General features: G+C 35.8%; 1 long non-coding RNA gene across 1 annotated transcript in view; it reads right to left on the reverse strand.

The window, feature by feature from the left end:
* Positions 1–3830: 3830 nt before the first annotated feature.
* Positions 3831–18256, reverse strand: part of LOC145666797 (uncharacterized) — a 31025-nt gene continuing 16599 nt past the window's right edge. Inside the window, exon 3 of the long non-coding RNA XR_014127821.1 lies at positions 3831–3985. This is a non-coding gene — a long non-coding RNA (uncharacterized LOC145666797). The remainder of the gene's footprint in view (positions 3986–18256) is intronic.

Here is an 18256-nt window from a genome sequence, read left to right on the forward strand (position 1 = left end):
TTTTAAATAAATTTTTAATGAAACAATTTCAAGAAATGCAGAGAGTTTCACATAAAAGTAGCACACTTTGGTAACAGAAGAAAGGAACAAATAATTCTGTGTAATTCTCTAACTAGGGATGTACTTGAACCTGAACACACAAAGTGGGGGTAATTTTTATATTTTCTAAAAGTTTGGGTCAAGGTAAGATCAAAACCGGTTACCAAAATTTTGGAGGTCTCATGCATTTTGCTTGGGGACACCACTTTACTCATTTTTATTAAGATCTTTAATCCAGTCTATGAAGTCCGTTGCAACCCCGAAAAATCTGAAACGGTGAGACAGATATGAAAGAAAAAAAAACACATGGTTTTCATTATTTCAAAAGCACAGCGTATCAAAGTAAACTAAATTGTCCCAGGGTCCCCCGTAGGGTCCCAGACGGGCTTCAACTCAAAATTTTTAAATGGAGAGGGGGTTAACTTGCATATCGTATGAAAGTTGGTGTTAAATGAAAGAAGATAAATCAAGTCTCGACTCTCTATGATAAGCCTGTGCAAAACAGTGGTGGGTCAAAATATCAATACAATTTTGTATGGTCACTGCTATGAATCTGAAACAGTGGGATAGGTGTAAAAACAAAAACATGGATATGTTATTATTTCAAAAGTATAATGATTCAAAGTTAAAAAAAAGTAATGTTTCAGGTTCCCTCTCAGGGTCCTAGACGGGGTCCAACTCAAAATGTTGAAATGGGAAAGTAGTTCAAGTTGAGTATGGTATGAAAGCTGATGTTAAGTGAAAATGAAATACATCTTGACTCTTGACGATAAGCCTGAGCAAAATGGCAGTGGGTCAAAATGTCAACATAGGCGTCATTGAAAAGTCTATGCCCGGTACTATTAAGCTGAAACTGTGAGACAGGTGTAAAAGAAAAAAAGAGTAGAATGTTTCAACACGCTTGTGTTGACATTTTGACCTACCGCCATTTTCTACAGGCTTGTCGTAGAGTCGAGACTTCATTTATCTTCTTCCATTTGACATCAACTTTCATACGATATGCAAGTCTACTCCCCTTTTCCATTTAACAATTTTGAGTTGGACCCCGTCTGGGAACCTGCGGGAGACCCTGGGACAATTTATTTTACTTTGATACGTTGTGCTTTTGAAATAATGAAAGACTTTTTTTTCATATCTGTCTCACCGTATCAGGTTTTTCGGGGTTGCAACGGACTTTATAGACTGGATTAAGGATCTTAATAAAAATGAGTAAAGTGCTGCCCCAAGCGGAATGCATGAGACCTCCCCAATTTTGGTAACCGGTTATGATCTTACCTTTACCAAAGCTTTCAGGAAATATCACTCCCACTTTGTGGGTTCAGGTTCAAGTACATCCCGGGTAAGTAATTCTGGCTGATGCCGGTGTGTTGCCCAATATCATGTATCATGTTGTATGTTGATAGTACAGGCGTACCACCCAATTCACACTTGTTTAACTGGAATTCCCTATCTGTTTAGTTCTGATAAAGAAATCGCGTCTAAAACATTATGTTTTCCATGCAGTTGCAAATAATAATAGTGAAAGAAAATGTGCAGACAGCGTCAATTAAAAACACACACACTACCGTCATTGTCAGGCATACAGGAGCAAAACTACCTGCTAAAAACTGTATTCAGAACTAACTGCAAAAATGTATCTGTGGCAAATGTGAGTAAGCAAAAACAGTAATTCTTCTCAGAACATGGGTCATTCGTGATATTCAGCAGTGGATAACACGAAATTTGTAATAATATAATTGGAAACTATCTCATCAGGTCAATGTGTCACAAACAACGTGTCAATGTGTGCTGGAATGTTCAAAAATTGAAATCATACCGAGTAAAATGCGTCCAGGAATTTTCGGAGCCGGACACAGGTAAAGGGGCTCGTACAGTAATTGGTTACTCACAATGATTGTGGATATACGTTTGGATCATCTGCTGTAGTTCTTCTCCGACGAAATGTGATTCGATTTATTGGGATAACTGAATGCACAGAATAGGCGGCACTGACCTGCTGAGAATCTACACATCCTGCACGAAACATCCCTTCATGACCAAAGAATTGGTGTCTAGTGCGCAGTTTCCGGGATGTGTAGTGAGGTCAGTGTTATCTGAAGTAGTGAATAGTGAAGTTTATCGCTGCTTCTTGCAACAATTTTAGGACAAACTGACATCACAAGAACTCCTATTTCCAACAAGATGGAGCCATATGCCATACTTCGAAAGAATTTCTAGTATTGGTGTATACAAGTAAGAGGTTCTGTGTGGTCTCCTCGTTACTCGGATTTGATTTTCTGTGATTTCCTTTTATCTCTAGAGATGCTTAAAGCAGAAAGTCTTTTCAAGTAACCACCATTTTCTGGTTGAACTACAGCAAAACTTTATTCACACATCCGGAGCGTTAGAGGAAGTCAGCCAATGTGCGGCGATGTGCACAGAAGTATCTCGACTTTAACGAGAATCATTTTCAGCATCTCTTGTAACACACAAGTAAGCTAGTATTTACATTTTTCTACTCTTCTGGCCCGTATCCAGCATTGCAATGCAGGGCTAGTTTCATATGGGCAACTGGATAATTCTTTTAGAGCTTGTGTTTGTGTGCGAGAACATGAACTGAAATCTTAAAACTACAGAACAAAAACGACACTTATTGGAGAAAACTTATCTTTATTGGAAATTGAATGTTGGGTCAATAGTAAGTTTAATCATTTTGTTTTGTTTCACTACCTTTGTACTTCAATATATAGGATGTTTCAACTCTACCATCATGATTTCAAATGGGGTTTTAAAATATTTAACTAAGTTATACATAGTACAAAATAGAGGAAAACTCGAAGTTTAACGGAAAACATATCCAAATGTTCACCTTCACGTTTTTTCACTTATCTCAACTGGTTGCACATGTCAAACACTTGAGCAAGATTCACACGACTACCATTTGAAGTACACAGTTTGATGTTTATTTTCATATAATTTAGTGATCACGGTCCTCGTTTAATAATATCCTTCTCTAGGATAACACACAAAAAGTTACATGAGTCTCTCTGGGTTAGTTATAGTCAGCTCCAAATCATTTTCAAAGAAATGTGAAGTGATTTGAAATTACACGATTATTGTCATCATTGAATTTTGAGTGGAGGAAAAATGTAAGGACTGCTTAAGTTCTATGCAGTCTTGCTCCATCTTGCTTGAACTATTGTACACTTATTTCCGACTTATCGGATGGTCCGCAGGCATACTTATTCTCCAGCCGGAACCATCGTTGAACGAAAGCAAAAGAGGATCATTCCATAAACCATGTCTACATCATGATTAGTGATGGGCAAAAACCCGGCAAACTATTTCTTGGGTTTTTTTCCAATTTGGGAAAATATTCGTTTTTTTTTTGCATATTTAACTACATTTGCTTTGCTATTTCCAATTTTATTGCAAGGTTTGTTTTCATTAAACAATGTATTCAAAGTAATTGTGCATCTAGTACTTGGATATATCTGGAAACATGATTTTCTCCATACGTACGTGTTCTTTGACCATTCTCCACATTTAACAATACTGACTTTTCGGCATACATATTTAAAAAAGGAAAAGTTACATCATCTTTAAGCTTCTCAACCACCATACCTGATACAAAAAAAAAAAAATGGTTTTGGATTCAGATTAAGGAGTTCTACATACTGTATTAAATCAAGCACTTCTATCTAGCAATGTGTTTCTTAAGCTTATAACTTTTTTCTAACTCTATGTAATTAAAGAGAAATACATAGGTGAAGTCTATAACTTTTCCAATACTTTGCTTCTTCTCTTGTAATGTGTAGTTTTTACATTTGCCAACAACCACTCAACCGTGTCTTCGTCTTCAGTTTCAAGAGCAATGCTGTCTGATTTGTCAGACAGATGTAGATGTAAGCTCTCTGTATCTGTGTCTGTTTCAGAACTTTCAGATATTTTTCTCTTCTTTCTGCACCTGTAAAACAAAAATAAAAATAAAAGTATAACAATCAGGCATTAAAAGAACTCATAATTTCATGAATATTAAATAACAAAGCAAAACCTCTGTACTTGATGAGATACCGATAGAATTTATACAAGAGTCATCCTCTGGTTCACGTATTTATATCTTCATATACTTATAAAGAATGACCAATGTTCCATAACAACAAAACAAAAATTTCTAGTTCCAGGGAGTGAATAATTTGCCAAGTTCGACGTTATAAGACTACAAATGTGTGCCTTACCTAGCTTCGTGCAACTGAATGACAGAATACCATCTGAATGCATACTGATCAGGGTTGCCACACTCGAGACTCGCGATGATGCCAAACACGAGTCTGAATTATGCTAGATTTTTGTAAATTATGCCAGATTTTCAAATTATCTTTCCTAACTAATTTTAAAGACTCGCCTCTACTTTTTTTCATTATTTTAATGAAGTGTTTCAACTGTATTCATGTACAAAGCTAATATGACGCTGTCAGGAATGATGGTAAATGGCACGTTATAGGGGAGGATTGTCGAATTTATATTTTATGAATGGATAACATTTTAAGAAACATATACACAACATGCCGCTTCCGACATAGCCCTGAAGCATTTCTTTTAGCAGTGTATTACTAGCTGTCCCCTGATGCTCATATCCCCTCCGCTCTCAAGTTGTAAATTGAAAAGGGACAGAAACATTCCAGTTAACCACACACTCAGATTTCAGTTGACAGTAATAAAACTATGGGTAAGTAGTAAACAGACTTTTGTAGAATCACGTTTTGCTTATTTTTGAACATTTCTGGAATTCCACAGTACAACAGCGGAAATACTGACTGGTTTTATTACTCCTACTATCGTTCAACTAAAAGGGATAATTCCCGACGGTCGTTGAACTATCTAAATTTTCGTTCTTTTTCTGTTCTTCAGAGGGGAGAATGAAATTATGCTAGATTTGGCCAAGATGCTAGATGCTAAATGCATGTGGATTATGCTAGATCTAGCACCAAGATGCTAGATATGGCTTCACTGATACTGATTAGATGAATGTTAAGTATGTCGCATTTTTATTACCCCTCTTATCGTTCCCCATTACCAGGCCCGTAGCCAGAACACTAAGCCAGGGAGGGGGAGCTGAGTTAATTTTAGAACTGATTGACTTAATTTTAGGAGGCTAACTTCATGTAATTGCATTCATACTTTCTACGTATATAAATTGTTTCATTACAAAATACATTTGTCTTTAACGAGCTACGTACAAACAAAAGCATTTGAAATATAGTGACCAATTAGGACAGTTTACGGGAGGGCTGACGCTGGTCGCAGGAGGGTGCTCAGTGCCCTGGTCACCCCCTAGCTACGGGCTTGCCCATTACAATGGCACATAGAATATTACAAGAGCGTTAAATGCGTGCACAGTTCAAGAAATCCCAGTCGGCAAAATGTCGGAGGATTAATTTTAACTAAAGCAGCTTGAAATCTACATGTGTCTATTTTACGCTATATGTTATCCACGCCTTTAACCCTAGATATATTTTATAGCTTCCTCCTACTTGTTTTTATGCATACCGTAAATTACTTCTACCAAGATTGTGGAAAATATAATGAAAGCAGATTAATCTATAGCATAAAATAGACCTCAATTCATTAAAATAACTGTTAATCGCCACTTCTTCGGAACTCCTCTTTGAAACGCAAATAATAGTAATAATAATAATAATTATAATAATAATTTGGAGGAAATCAATCAAATATTCTTTTGTTGAAATAAGAGAAGGTAAACATTTTGCCCTAATATCTGCAGTAAAGTGAAATCGGAGCTCGTGCATTAAAGATTGTTTAGTACTGCACAAGTGAAATGAAATGAAATATTTAGTATAATGTCCAACGATTTTGCACAGAGGCTAAGGGAGACGGTGATGATACGGAATGAATGAAATGGTTTAGTGAAGTGGGAGGAAACGGGATAGCCCAAGAAAAACCCACGCTCACAGTGTTTGTCCACCATTAACCATGTATGGTATTTTGACAAGAAAGAGCATAATATTGTCTTCTTTCATAAGAAAAAGATTCTCTTTCAATCTCGTATAGTTGTGATAAATTTTTCCTCGGAAACTAGTCATTTCTCTTTAAGTAGCTGTTTTTCTCTCAATAATAAGAACTATGGACTAGACACCATATTACTGGATATAGTCCGTAGAATTGACGAAAAAAAAAGCCATGTACGTCTTAACATTTTCTAGCATGTGGAAGCAAAGCGCCTAAATGGGCTTTCAAAATGCAATACTTTAGCTTATTTTGAGGAAGTTAGATAAGTAGCAAAAACACAAGTGTAATGTGTCTCTATTTCGTAGTTATACTGAGCACATTATACTGTTCTTTATTCATTATTTCGCTAAATATTTTTTTCGGTTTTAGTGCTGCTATATCAGTTTATTATACTCAGAATAGAATTTCGGTTGTTTACAAAATTTCGTTAACATAGGTGAGAAGTGATTTACTTTGCATCTCGAAATTCTAAGCGAATAAGGAAAAGAAGTCTTTCCAATCACGACCCGTTTGGGAGAGTAATACTCACGGAAGTAACTTTATTCGCGTGCTACCCTAGCCAGCTGTTTAGTCACAAAATTTATATCATAGGGTTCAAGATGGAACAAAACGAGCACTGTGGAGTTTCTAATCCGTTCCTACTACTATTAGTACTACTACTACTACTCATCCTCTCCTACTACTAGTACTACAACAACAACTACTACTTATCTGCACAAAAGTAAGTAAATAACTTTCTTGAGTATTAAATTAATCTTATTTTCATGACAAAAGTGTTAGAAATTTTTTTTAAAAAAAATAAAAAGAAATTTGCCTTGAGCCTGGTTTGAACCCACGTCAACTATTTCTATTAGAAGCCAGTTACGCTAGCACACTCGGTCACGAAGACCACCAGTAGTAAACGCTTGATTTCTGCTATATGTATTAAATCTGCTGTATGTATTAATGTCAAGAAGCGGATAACGCGAACCAATCAGAACCGTGTATTTAGTTCCTACTTCCGAGGGCATTACCTTCCTAAAGGAGTCCTTCCAAATCAAGCAAAATATTATGACAAAAAAATTTACAACTTAAAATGTGTGATAAAACACGAATTTTAATATATCACGATTTGCCGAGGAATATTATCTGTTATAAGCCGAAGTGGAGAAATTGCAGCGATACGAGGGCTGCTCTATATATTTCTGGCCTAATAATGAAAATACGAATATTTATCAACGAAAATGGTTTTATTGTTTTTCAAAATATTCTCCATCAAGATTTATACACTTTTGCATGCGCTCAAACCAATTTTCGAAGCACTTTTTCCACTCCGATTGAGACACCTCCAAAACATGGTTTTTGAATGCTTCAACAGCATTTTCTGGCGACGAAAATCGTTGACCACGCATTTTTTTCTTGATGTGTGGGAATAAAAAGAAGTCATTGGGTGCCAAGTCAGGGCTGTACGGCGGATGACCCATCACTTCGACGTTTTGGCCGGTCAAAAATGCGCTGGTTTGAGCCGATGTGTGAGAGCTCGCATTGTCATGGTGCACAATGATTCGTCTTCTCTTGTTCATTTTTCGAATTTCTCCGAAGACTTCAGGCAAACAAATGGTGGTGTACCACTCAGAATTGACCGTCCTACGTTGCTCAAGCGGAACAGTCGCCACATGACCAGTTATGCCGAAGAAACAGGCGACCATTTGCTTCGAAGTGCTTCTTCCACGAACAACTTTCGTTGGATTTGGCTCGTCTTGGAAGACCCACACGGTCGATTGCTGTTTTGTTTCGGGCTCATACGCATAGATCCATGATTCGTCACCTGTGACGATCTTATAAACGTCTTTTGAAGCACCGCGATCGTATTTTTTCAGCATTTCTTTACACCAATCCACACGAGCTTTCTTTTGAGCGATTGTCAAATTGTGCGGGATCCAACGAGAACAAACCTTTTTTACGGCCAGGTGTTCATGCAATATCGAATGTATGCTGGTGGAAGAAATGCCTAGGCATGCCTCTATCTCACGGTAAGTCACATGACGGTCTTGCATTATCAGTTCACGTACGGCATCGATGTTTTCTGGCACAACGGCTGTTTTTGGACGACCTTCACGGAATTCGTCTTTGAGCGAGCGTCGGCCACGATTGAATTCGTTGTACCAGTTTTTCACAGTGCTATAGGATGGTGCTTCGTCGCCATACAAAGATTTAAGTTCATCGATGCACTCTTGTCGTGATAATCCACGTCGAAAGTTGTGAAAAATGATCGCACGAAAATGTTCACGAGTTAATTCCATTTTTTTGCCAAGTTGATTTCTTCAAGTACCTGTAAAAGAAAAAAAAATTGTCGTAAGTCAAAAAGTTCTGAGTACATTTATGCTACAAAATGTCAAACTTTCCAATGGAAATGTCAGATTGCACCTGGCAACACTTAGTGTTGCCTAGGCCAGAAATATATATAGCAACCTACGTAAGTAACGTAAGTATAGAGAACTCTGTTGGTATTGTGACTGAAAGCAGCTAACTCAAAATGGATTGTCAATTTTAAGTACTAGGTCAAGAGATTTTTCTCTCCCTAAATCAATCTGCCATCATAAAAAACATGATAAACCCTACAAAATGGATAAATGGGAACACTAAAGTAAACACATTTAAAGCAATTTCATATTTAGCAACCTTCAAAGTTCTAAATCTTAGATTTGTGAAATGGCCGTTAAACCAAAATGCATTTTCGATATGTACTAACCTGTAAATGTTAAGTTGTAAATTTTGTCTTGTAATCTATTTAAGGCATCGACAAACTAATTGGGGTAAGTTAACTGATGTGTTAATCAGATCTCAGGAAGTTCACGTTATACAAGTATGTTGCTATATATAAACATTTTGTTAGTTAATGTGATGGAAATAGACTCACATGCTATTGTTTTTCGAAATAGTTAACAGTCATATTGATTTGTTGGCTCAAATATAAGGCAAATTTTGCATGAAGGAAATATAGGAAGAGGGACACCTATCCACGTATTCGCTAACACAGTAGATGAAGAGTGTTGTCAACCCAATATAAAATTATGTTCTTAAAATGGTGCAATAACTCGCAATAGCTCATTAGTATAAATTGAAATGCCCTAAGGAGTACTGTCACGTTTATGAGATATCGGTAAGTCAGGTACTTACCGGGATATTTGATATCGTGCAAAAGCTGAGAATTTGTACTGTACAAGATGGAAACGATGTGTTAAAATTTTCTGTTTTCCTCAAAATTCCCTGTTTGGAAAAATCGTAAAATTATTAAAACGAAATAGAAACATTGATGAATAGCCCTTTCCGGATCCTGGCTTTTTGGGCTATTTTTTAGACTTTCAGTCAAGCAGCTACTGTATCGACACTATTTATCCTAGGATCATGGTTCATACCTCATTCTCTTCAGAATAGAGCTGGCTTTCAAATGGTACCACTTGCATGCTCATACCATATACCAGAAGCGGGAGAAAAATGTCAAAATGAAAGTTTTGGAGGGATTTTTTTTCTCGAACTTTGCCCCCCCTGGACCCCCCTGTATCAACGTAGCTATCTAAAAAAATCTGAGAAATAGTACTTGGTATACTAAATGTGTGTACCAAATTTCAAGTTTCTATCTTGAATAGTAAGGGAAGGAGAAATTTTATCAAAATTTCCCACCATGCCCCAAATTACCACAAAACACTATGATCTCAGGGAAAAAGAATCCTGAGACATCCCTAATTACCCTAGGGTCTTGTGTCGCCCATATTCTTATCTGAATAGAACTGCCTTTCAGGCGGTACCATTCACATGTCTCCATCATGTATCTAAGGCGGGAAATTGCAGAAAAAAGGGATTTTTTGGTCTAAATTTCCTTTTTTTCAACTTTTAGCCCCTCTGGACCCCCCCTGTTTTAACGCAGAAATCTGAAAGAAAATCTGTTAAATACTACTCGGTGGACTGAATGTTTGTGCACAATTTCAATCTTCTAGGTGCAAAAATAAGCCCACCAGAAAAAAATTGAGAAATTTCCCCATGTTACCCTATACAGAAGTATATTTTGAAAAAAAATCCCTGAGACGTCCCTAATTACCCTAGGACAATGATTCGATCGTCATTCTCTTTAGAATGGAACTGCCTTTCAGACGGTATGACTCACGTGTCCCCATCATGTATGCAAGGCGGGAAAATGACGAGAAACGGGATTTTGGGAGTAAAAATATCCCTTTTTTCACCCCTTTGCCCCTCTGGTTCCCCCCTGTTTTAGCACTGACATCGGAACAAAAAATCTGGCAAATACTACTTGGTGGACTGAATGTTTGTGCAAAATTTCAATCTTCTATGTGGAAAAATAAGCCCGCCAAAAAATATTGAACATAGGCTTAAAAAATGAAAAAATAAATTTTTGATTTATGACGTCATCACCTCCTATGTATGGACGCAGGAAGGTCTGAAATCATACGTAATGTCTTCTACAAGGCCTCTGGACTTGGAAAACAAAAAAACAAAAAAAAAAACAAAAAAAAACCCGGACGAAAAAGCTCAAATAGAAGAGAAATAACGCAATGTACCATGAAAACCGCGTATGGTACAAAATTGTACCATAGGATCCCCAAAGGGATAGGCATACGATGAAATGAACCCATTGAGTTCTTGAAAGGACTAATTAAGCATAATGCTTTGGATATAAAAGATTCTTAAGTTAATAATAAGAATTCACATTAAGAATGATGATACAAAGATATTTAGGAGATTTACTTAACAGGTACTTTCGTGTAGTGAATATATTTATTCTCTAGTAAATTAAGGGAGGCAATATCGAAAGTATTCAATATTATCTGTAAACATTACCAATCGCTCCCAATCGCTATTAAAATCATGAATGAATGAAATAAGTAACAGTTTGCTGCAACGGAAGCAATACAAGAGGGTAGTTTGCAAATACGATCCCTTTGGAAGATGGTGGCCGATGAGTGTAGCCCAGCGGGTGTAACCAAGGAAATTACTCACTTCCTTCGCTTGCTAACACAAGTCTAAGGGGTAATTCCGAAGCAATGTTAAATAATTTCTGCATACTAGAAAGCTACGCAAAAATGCAAGAAGTCATTATAACTGCTATGCCGATTATCGCTAAAAAAATGGCAAATATTTCAATTGCCTCCATTGGTAAATATGGCATTACACAAAATACAAAACAATCCTACTTTCTTCTCAGGTGTATTATTTTCCGATGAAGCAACATTTACAAATCATAGGCTGGTCGATTAACATAATGTGCTCTACTCGTCCGTAAAAAATCCCCACTGGCTACGAGTGGTAGAACATCAAAGCTCATAGTGCCAATGCTTGGTGTGACCAATTAATAAGACATTGTTTCATACATAATATTCTAAACGGAACACAATACAGGAACTTTCTTAATAGAATGTTGCCGGAATTGTTAGGAGCGATACCATTGCATATACGGCTTCATACGTGGTATCAACGTGATAGGTTTCTGGCTCATTGTTTCATTAAGCACGCGCTATTTTAAACAGGGATTTTTCTAATCGGTGGATTGGGCGTGCCAGCCCTGTTGCGTGAAACTCTCGTTCGCCAGATTTGTCACCTTTAAACTTCTGTCTGTGGGATGTACCCAAAGACTCATGTCATCAAGAGCCACCTACAACACCAGCAAATATGCGATAGCGTATTCGTCATGGGTGCGCCGACACTCAGGTGAGCTTTGAGTCCATATTGCATATCGCGTTGAAACAAACGGCCACCATTTTGAACATTTGCTCAACTGAACGATAGGATGTGTCAACGTCATTTTGGCGGTTTTCCGATTACTACATTGCTTGCATACACGGATATTACCACAACGAATGGTGCATAAATTTTTCATCCTTCCTGTGTCATTAGCAAATAATAATAATAATAATAATAATAATAATAATAATAATAATAATAATAATAATAATAATAATAATAATAATAATAATAATAATAATAATAAACAATTGCACAATTTTTGCAGATGTTAGAACCGAATGAAATCCCCAATAAGATCGACATCGAAAGTTACTCGAATACAACGTTACATAGACTTATCTCAGAAACTAAAAACGTTTGATGGAAAAAACGTTAGCTTTTTTTGTAGTGGTTGAATCACATTTTTTTCCTATTATCTATTCTGCAGTGTGTGTTGTAGTTAATTCTATATTTCTGAGAGATCTCTTAAAGTTATAGAGAAATTCAACTAACAAACCCTGAAGTTCTCGAGAAACGTTACATTTTCAAGATCCTGAACAGGGGTGTCATTTAGGGAGAGCAGGAGAGTGCACTTGCCCCTTCCCAAGAGTTTGAGGAGTACATAGATATCGATTTACTTTAATCGATTGTCTAGTACTAGTACAAAACGTGAAACTCTTATGTCGGTGGTGCTCTTGTCCCTCAAGCAAAGTCTGAAATGACGCCCCTGATCTTGAAATAAGTCACAATTTAAAGCGTTTTGTTCCCTGAGCAGCTTTAGAAACATTAAAGTAACTTACTATAAACTGTAGTAATGTTAATATTTTTGTTCTTGTACTTCATGCATTATTTTGCTTGAAAGTTTTATACCACATAACAGTGTAATTACTTCAAACTTCGATGAATATGCATGCCTTAATTTTATTGTAGTTGCAATGTTAATATGAAAATGTAATTTGAAAAAGCAGTTGTACATAAGTGAAAATGTTCTTTTTTAGAAGTACGATTTTCCTTGCATTAAAATTTTACCAAACAGATTAAGCAGAGGGCAAGGAAGTAAAATAGGATATATTTGCTTTTTCAACTTTGCTTCTGAAAAATAAATTGACGAAAATATGTTACGTGTCTTGATGTTTTGAATATTTTTATAATATCACGATTGAAGCAATAAATTTCAAATGAACATTTTGGTTTAACCTTCTCACTTATGCGTTGTAGACTGAACACACAATAAATATAAACCAATTGTAGTGTTTGTAGCGGATCTTGACGGAAGTTACATTGGTAAAAATTAAAGTTGTGTAAATATATTTAAAAAATCAGTGTATATATTACTACAATAAGTAAGTTCTCTTTAAATAGTTTAAAGCGATAAAACTAATTTTTAGCTGCTACATTGTCAGGAAAAACAAGAACAACTGAAGGGTAAGGGGAAAAAACAAGGAATGTCCATGTACGTGCTTTTTCGGGTGCTTTGTCCTATCTGTTGGTAACTCTTGGTACTATTTGAGTGTATATGCCACTCATACGTAGATGTAAAAACGTCCATGTAAAAAGGAGCAAAAGATGTAACTAACCCTATTCTTCTTATGCTGTTTTCAATATTAAATCGTAGTTTTCTCGATAATGCAGTTTTGTGACATTCCTTCTTTTTTCCCCTTACCCTTCAACTGTAAAAATGAATGTAATAGAAAAAATAGATGAATTTGAAGACACAACCTGACTAAACAATTTTTCTTAAGAGGTAACCTTAAAGAGTATAAATCTGTAAAGGAATCATTTTAAGCCATATGTTACGTGAGGAATTTATAGTTATTCTTTATCCATTGAAAAATATGAATGAAAAAGTCTCAGGTGAATGTTTTAGACCTGGGATCGTTAATGAAATATTAAATGAAACTGAAACAGGATGAATATTAAACGACGTCAACGCCGACTTTTACTCCAAAACAGCGGAAACGGATGTATACTGCATTATGCCAAAAGTATTCTGCATTGATAAATGAAAACCGCACTTAGCTGCAACAGGCTAACGCAAAACAAAGCTTGGCGCTAATAACGTAACATAAAATGTAGGAACTTGGCAGCATCGAACTGATGGCATACCCAGCATATACCCTTGACTTTGTCCCTTTAGATTACTATCTGTTTCAGATTACTATTTATTTAACAAGAAAATGATACATTAATAATTGCATTCAGACATGACTTTTTTTTTTTTTTTGAGGAATTGGACCGTGAAAGGTTAATGCGGTGTATTTGTGTATTTCTGCATGCATACTTGCAGTTCTTTTAGTGCAAATAAATCCCGAATCTACTTCCAATGTTTTTTTTAGACCCTATGAAGTATCACTAGACTAATGGTTTCCTTGTAATGATTGTGGTTGATGTTCAAACTGTAGCATAGTTTCATTATATTGGAGTAGAGAAATGTAGCTATTAAACAAATATTATTATTTATAGTTAATTGAGAACTGAATTTCTAAAACGTGTATACTATTCGCTTATTTTTTGCAATATTTATATTTCATATGCAACTACACTTCGGTTTATTACAACTTTTTTTTTCTTTTTTGTTTGGGAGACCAATGGTAACATTTCGTCACAATATTCAGCTGCATATGACTGTTTATGTGATTGATACAAAGCGAAGGTGCTTTTAACTAAATTAATACTTTGTACGAAACACTTTTATTCTGATTCACAACTGTTCTTTGTGTTTATATGATATTAAAATAACAAAATATTAGAAAAATGCTACTTTAACATTAAAAATGAAATATTTAGAATTGACTAGAATATATATATCAGTAATTAATATTAAATTAATTAATGTTATGTTTCATACATCACAAATGTATAATGTATTACTTACAAAGGGCGTTCAAAAGTATTGCACAGATGGGTATAACATTTGTATTAGTTACAATATGATGATGAAATTTTAGGCGAATATGCTGTAATCCTTTGGCTTCAAAATTGTAATAATTGTTGTTTCCTATTGTTCACGGGCTCAGTGGACACTGTTGTAGACAACAGGACCCAACGACGTTCGGTAATGGAATTCCTGTTCAAGACCATTGATGAATCGGCCACATCAAATTATAGGTACTTGCTTCCGGGTTATGGGGATCACACGTTGTTCCTCGCCAGTATGCAATATTGGTTGCAGCAGTTTAAACTAGACTTTCCAGATCAGGCCAATCAATTATGACCGTCTTTCTTTATATCAGTGTGGTGTAATTTTTATAGACTTCTTGTAACATGACTTCACAATTAATAAGAAGTATTATTATTTGCCACTGGATATGGTACAATGTTTATTCCAGACCAAGTAACGGGATCTGCAAGGTAAAGTAATCAATCATGACAGTGCCAAACCTCACACAGCCAGAATTACAGCATAAAATCACGAAATTGGGATAAGAAATCGCCCCTCGGCCTGGCTATAGTCCGGACTTAGCTCCTTCGGGTTTCTTTCTGTTTGATCATCTGAAGGTCCATCTGCGAAGAAAACCACTTGATAGCTCATTTATTGTGTGAAAGAACGGTGTAAACTCAGTCACATGAATTTTATCAAAGCGCTTCAAGGCATGGCGAGAACGTTGGATGATATGTGTCGTAAGGAATGGAAGCTACATTGAGTAACATGGTCTTGTAGAAAAAGGATTGACACTTCTTGACACCTTTTTAGAAAGTTATTTTTAAGCAATTCTATCTTTATATTATGTTTGAATTTCCACTTTAGTCATTAACAATTTTATGTTCAAAGCACTAATATTGTATATCTAACGTAGCGCCAACAATTGACACCTTTTCTGTTCTCCTCAAAGTTATTTTTTTTTTAAAGTGTCGATTGTAGATTTGTTGTTAAGCTAAATCACTACTTTAATTTGTTAATAACTTTCCGTACGTAGCACCAGTCTTTGTGATTGTAGCACATACCAGCATTAAAGAATGGGACATACTTATTCTACACAAATTTATTTTGCAGGTGTGGCGATTAAGAATGACGTTAGATGAGTATCGTCACTTTAATTTATTAACAACTTTTCATACGTAGCGGCACTAACGTTGTGCTTGCAGCCAGGCACATAGCCAGAGTTTGGTAATACGGGGGTCCGTGACGAACTACTGTGGTTATCATACCAGGGTCTCGATCATTCTAAACTATTTTACTGGCAACGTATATTGGTTCGTTTAGCCAAGATTTCTAATGGGGGAGGGCATGACATGAAACACCGTGGTTATTCACCAGGGGCTCGATCAATCTAAATATTTTACTGACAACATACCCATATTGATTTGTTAGGACAATAAAATGATATGTTAGTATGTATTTTAATAAAAAGCTATGAAGAAATCTCGAGTAAAAGAATATAAAAAAAAGAATGGAAAAAGATATAGTCTTCCGAGGTCATTCCAAGTCGGTTCTTCTTGTCTTCTTGCTCCTTCTTTCTCTTATCTTCGTTAAATGCCGTCAAGGATAGTATAATAACGAAATTTCCTTTGGGAGTAAAGATATCCTATAAAAAAGATTAGTGTTGCCGCGAAATTGAAAATCTCTTTATTAAGTGTAACTAGAATCTATGTTGCCAGGCTCATGTTATTGGTGATTATGGGCATTTCTTAAGTTCAACTTGAGAGTCTCTGATCGAATCAGTTTATCGATCGTCATTTGTAGCCCATAGGTTTACAATGGAACTGGATGGACTTCGGAATGCTCTCTTACAATAATATCCATTTTCAGCTTGACCCCCCGCCCCCCGTTTCCTCCACACAAAGATTCTCGCAAGAAAAAGTAACCAAACAGTTGCTGTAGCTTTATATTTTAAGGCTGGTTCTTCTCTTTTTCGTTTCTTTCTGTTCTATCCTTCCTTATTTTTTTCATTTCTGGTTCCGAAGGGGGGATGTCTAACTTCCCCGGACCCATCCCTTCGCAACGTGCAAACTCACACCCTTTTTCTATTCTCAAAGGTATGTTGAAACAATCGTCGATTTTAGCTTCACGTCAAGCCAGAATCGTTACATTAATTTGTTAATCACTTCCCGTCCATAAGATCACTGATGTTCTGTAACACTAAAGTACGTAGTACTAACTATTGGCATCCTTTCTGCTGTGTTGAAAACGTTGGTAATTCAGTTAGATTTCAAGCCAGATAATATAGCAATATGGACTGGTCAGATGCGGTAATTGTACTTGACAAACGTCAAGCCTATTACCGCTACTTGTTTGATTCAGTTCTTCAAAGCAAGTTCGTTCTTTACTAAATGAAAGTTAGATCACAAAATACTCGCTAACAAGTTATAAACAAAATAATGATTCTTTAGGTAGACACATAAAATATTAGAAAAATAAACAATTAAAAGTGATCAAATTCTTCCACCTGTAATTTTCACAGTATTTAATAAAGAGCTCCCTGTTACGTGTAGTATACTGCGTGTAAATATAAAACTATAGTTACTGTTAAACATACTGTTATTAAATTATTTACATCTGAGCTGTAAATTTATATTCAATTCAATAAAATAAGACTATATATCGTTAATACTACGTGGTGAAAAGTCATGTTTACCCTGTCCTTCAATTTTGCTTACTGAGCTTTCTCATATTCTATTACTGATGAAACAGAACTCTATGCGGTACAATACAATACACATCAACTACAAATGATTTACAAAAATAATGTGTATCGGAGTGGACTCTGGTTTGTGAACTCTCTTGAATTGGGACTTTAAATTGTTCTATTAATTTCTTATAATCTAAAGGGATGTAAACAAATTACAATATAATCCAGTAGGAAGTAGAGGCATGTTCACAGAGAACAAACGTTCGTGTTTATTCAATTAGTAAACTTCCAAAACTATGCTATGCGTAAGTGTCGGAAGTCTTCTACAACGGTTATGTCCGTTCGTCCATTTGTCTGTAGACAGGTGTCAGAGGAAGATACATTGAGAAGCGATTTTTTTTTTGTAATCGATGTATTGCAATTGATTAAGAGTTTCAAGAATAGGTACTACCTTCTCCGCTAACCCAATATTCACACCGTAAGTGGTTGAAGTTAACCATATTTTGTTTCAAACCTTATTGCCATAAAAATGGTAATAGCTAACGGCTAGCGGTATCGAGCAACCGATTCAAGGTCTCAAAAGAATGTGAAATTACAACTAGCAACGCTCTGCCAAAACCGAAAGGGGTTGAAATTAACTACTTCTTGCAGTTTGAATACTGATTTTCATAGAGTAAAAGTGATAAGAGATATCGAGATGCATTTTCTGCCACTGCTTCAGTTTCCTAAGAATAGACTCAGTTATCTCGGTTAACCTTCTATTCGAACGGGAAGTGGTTAACATAAATCTTTTCCGGTTTCAACATTTGTCACCATAGAGTGAAAAATGTAACAGCTAGCAAGAAGGGACTTTTGCAAACGATTCAATGTCTCAAGGCAACATATATTAACTATTCGAACTACTTGAACTATATATTGAC

This window comes from Thermobia domestica, chromosome 1 (assembly GCF_964235325.1).
Source record: "Thermobia domestica chromosome 1, izTheDome1.hap1.1, whole genome shotgun sequence".
Taxonomy (NCBI): domain Eukaryota; kingdom Metazoa; phylum Arthropoda; class Insecta; order Zygentoma; family Lepismatidae; genus Thermobia; species Thermobia domestica.